This window comes from Bacillus rossius, chromosome 3, assembly GCF_032445375.1.
Source record: "Bacillus rossius redtenbacheri isolate Brsri chromosome 3, Brsri_v3, whole genome shotgun sequence".
NCBI lineage: Eukaryota > Metazoa > Arthropoda > Insecta > Phasmatodea > Bacillidae > Bacillus > Bacillus rossius.
Genome location: NC_086332.1, coordinates 2,153,883 through 2,158,042, shown reverse-complemented (window position 1 = coordinate 2,158,042; position 4,160 = coordinate 2,153,883). Strand labels below are relative to the sequence as shown.

At 49.9% G+C, this 4,160-nt stretch overlaps 1 long non-coding RNA gene across 1 annotated transcript; it reads left to right on the top strand.

Moving 5' to 3' along the window:
* The first annotated feature begins 210 nt into the window (after nt 1-210).
* On the top strand, nt 211-2,554 carry LOC134530091 (uncharacterized). The gene is made up of 3 exons (XR_010074776.1): nt 211-255; nt 991-1,080; nt 2,419-2,554. It is a non-coding gene; the product is annotated as an uncharacterized LOC134530091 (long non-coding RNA).
* Nucleotides 2,555-4,160: the final 1,606 nt, after the last annotated feature.

Sequence of the window (4,160 nt, the reverse complement as noted above, 5' to 3'; positions counted from 1 at the left end):
CGTTAATTTAAGTGTAAGTTTCAAGTTAAGTATTCCAATTTTGAAACTATTATGAACAATTAAATTATTTTACTGAAAGAAAAACTAATCACAAATGATTTTGCAGTTTATTGCTTTCCTGTATTATATTTAATTGACTACGCATTTTATGTAACTATTTCAATTATTTACTGTGTGTGTTTTCAGGGCCATGAAATTGTGGAAGAAATGATGAAAGTTCCATTAGAAAAACTCACTCACTTACAAATGCAAAGAGTAAGTGAAAATAAAACCTACTTAAATTTTGAGAATTTAGTGAGACAATTAATTGTGTACTGATAAAAAAATATGTCTAAACGCATGGTCTGGTCATTTTGATTATTGTGAATATAATTTAAAATAAACAAGGAAACAATCCTAAAATGCAGATTGAAACAGTCGCTGGACTGGGGTGTTGACGAGGTCACTGTCTTCCTGAGACTCTAGGCCCGGGTCACTGCCTGGTCACTGCCTGGTCACTGCAGCAGCTAGGTGGCTGGTCCAGGGGATACGTGTTCTCTCTACTCACAGCCTTAACATCCAAGCTGTCTGTTCACACGCCTCACTCAGGAATATGCACAGCTATTATTCATGGCAAAACTAGTGTTATAAACAATCAAGGGGTACGCCATCATCAGGGAGCAGTTACCTACTGTAACTGCTCCCTGATGATGGCGACTGCAATGTCAACTGAAAAGTCTGTGAATTATTCGCCAAGAACACGGCTAAAACCCAGAAGCCAAGCTACTTCTATAAAAAATCAAATGAAGAATATTCTTCCGAATTATACATCCTCCCAACTATTTCGTTGTAAAATAATTTATAGTGCTGACCCCAAAACTGTTTTTGCATTGCAGTCGTATAATAGCATACCTTGTAGGCCAGGCTGCCCGATGTCCGCAGAACAACTGCAGTCAGGCTCGGTGGGGGTGGTTTGAGCGGAGCTGGTAGTCACTAGTCTTCCCGTCGCAGATGCAGCTGTTCATCTCGCAGCTGCTGGCTCAGCCCATAGAGGTGTCTGCCGCGGGATTCTGCACCATGAACAAGGCCACACTGGTGTCGGTGAGTGCTTTCTGGTCCTGCGGTCGACTCTATGTGTGTCCACCATAGCACATGTTGAACAAACTACCTATTGCAGTTAAAATCATGTTACTTCTTTTAGAAAGTTGTATACCGTTAATTTTTATTTCGTGTAGCTTGGATCCCAAAACACTTTGTCATCTCAAAATAATGATAATTTAATTAAGTATGTTAATGTAAATATTTTACTTATTATCGGCACTATTACTTCCAGATTCATACAAATAATATAAATATGGATAAAGTAGGAGTAATAAGGGGGTAGAAACTGAGATTATTTTAAAATGAATTATCGCTCAAATTCTTTTAGTATCTTAAATATTACATCTGTGTACGTTCGATCGAATCTTTATAAATATTCGAGAATGTAAAGAGTGCTTTGTGCATACATTTTCCATAATGCTACTGAATCGTCTATAATTTTCCAGGGTGCATTACCGGCACATTAAGTTTCCAGAATGTTACACATGTGTTTGTTTAGCCTTCCTTTAGTGTAGACATCTACCTATACACCTAGCCGAGGGAGCTGTACTGCGCTTGCCTCTACACGAACATAACTGCCATCGGAGTTGTTGCTACTCTAAAGACATACAGTTTGGTTAATACTCAGCTTTGCTTCCTTTGCTGGCTTATTTCATTTCCATGCCATTAATTTATTGTAAACATTTTTTTTCTAATAATGTTTCAGAATTAAAACAATGTATTCGGTTTTATTGGAATTTTCGTGGCGAGTATTTGCTACATGTGCTATGCTAATTGTAAAAGCATTTTATGATTTAATGAACTAATACATTTAATGCACGGAATATATTTTCATTTAAAGTTTTTTTCCATGACTGGGTACTATACCCAATACTTCTTCGTATATATGTGGAAAAGGCAAAGAGGCTTAAGCCATAAAACCAAAGAACATATGTGTCGCTAACACTAACAATGTAGGGTGGTCGATGCCTGTGATGGATAACACATGGAGCCAAGAGGTGAAACTCTATATTGTTGTTCCGAGCTAACTGTAATCCTTGTGGGTCCCATAGCCTGGAGCCTCTATGCATAACTATGTCACATAAGCCTTGTCTTGCCTCCGCTAACAGGGATGGCCGGAGATGTAGCCGACATGAAGACGCTACTTGGATTCTGAGTTGAATGCTGTGGAGTTGACAAACACCGCAGTGAACTGCCTTAGCTCCAGTAACTCAAACAAACTGCAAAATGCGCAGATTCCATCGGAGCAGTTTGCAATCAGGATGTGTTGCAGGAGTTTCGCCGTCTCAGGCACAGAGAGCTCGACGCTGATGGTCTGAGGACCTGGACCGTGTGCAGGTGGTGACGGGGATGGCCATGCACTTCGTCATCATCCTGCAGTTCTCCGGCAAGGTCCAGGAGTTCACGGACGCCTATGCCAACGTGAGCACGTGGGACAACCCGGGCTGCTGATTGGTCCCCACCTGGTCCACGGGCCTGCCTCGTCGCGGGTAGCACGAGTGTCGTCAGAGGGCACAACTTGCACAGTCGCACCTGTACACTCTGCCACTGTATGTCTTCTTGGAGGAGCAGCGGCTGGTGAACAAACAGTGTCTCACGCCACATTCCCGGGGCTGCAGTTGCAGAACTTCACTGAACCTTTGTTGTATTTCTGCTGAATGTAAGTGTAGTACTTGTGTGATATTAAACACGATGTGATCTGCGTGTCCAAGCTATTGTTTACTCCCCGCTAGAAGCTCGCGAGGCTGCGCCAAGGCGCATGCGCTGTGGCGGGCTGCCCCCAGCCAGCCTCGCTAGGGTCGAGACACGCGGCATCCTGTATGCCGGCGAGGTAGAGGATGTCCCCGTGTTCGGTCGAGACACGCGGCACCCTGTATGCCGGCGAGGTAGAGGCTGTCCCCGTGTTGGGTCGAGGCACGCGACAGCCTGTATGCCGGCGAGGTAGAGGGTGTCCCCGTGTTGGGTCGAGACACGCGGCAGCCTGTATGCCGGCGAGGTAGAGGGTGTCCCCGTGTTCGGTCGAGACACGCGGCAGCCTGTATGCCGGCGAGGTAGAGGATGTCCCCGTGTTCGGTCGAGACACGCGGCACCCTGTATGCCGGCGAGGTAGAGGGTGTCCCCGTGTTCGGTCGAGACACGCGGCAGCCTGTATGCCGGCGAGGTAGAGGGTGTCCCCGTGTTCGGTCGAGACACGCGACAGCCTGTATGCCGGCGAGGTAGAGGCTGTCCCCGTGTTGGGTCGAGACACGCGGCAGCCTGTATGCCGGCGAGGTAGAGGGTGTCCCCGTGTTCGGTCGAGACACGCGGCAGCCTGTATGCCGGCGAGGTAGAGGGTGTCCCCGTGTTGGGTCGAGACACGCGGCAGCCTGTATGCCGGCGAGGTAGAGGCTGTCCCCGTGTTCGGTCGAGACACGCGGCAGCCTGTATGCCGGCGAGGTAGAGGGTGTCCCCGTGTTCGGTCGAGACACGCGGCAGCCTGTATGCCGGCGAGGTAGAGGGTGTCCCCGTGTTGGGTCGAGACACGCGGCACCCTGTATGCCGGCGAGGTAGAGGGTGTCCCCGTGTTGGGTCGAGACACGCGGCAGCCTGTATGCCGGCGAGGTAGAGGGTGTCCCCGTGTTCGGTCGAGACACGCGGCAGCCTGTATGCCGGCGAGGTAGAGGGTGTCCCCGTGTTGGGTCGAGACACGCGGCACCCTGTATGCCGGCGAGGTAGAGGGTGTCCCCGTGTTCGGTCGAGACACGCGGCAGCCTGTATGCCGGCGAGGTAGAGGGTGTCCCCGTGTTCGGTCGAGACACGCGGCAGCCTGTATGCCGGCGAGGTAGAGGGTGTCCCCGTGTTCGGTCGAGACACGCGGCAGCCTGTATGCCGGCGAGGTAGAGGGTGTCCCCGTGTTGGGTCGAGACACGCGGCACCCTGTATGCCGGCGAGGTAGAGGGTGTCCCCGTGTTCGGTCGAGACACGCGGCAGCCTGTATGCCGGCGAGGTAGAGGGTGTCCCCGTGTTGGGTCGAGACACGCGGCAGCCTGTATGCCGGCGAGGTAGAGGGTGTCCCCGTGTTGGGTCGAGACACGCGGCAC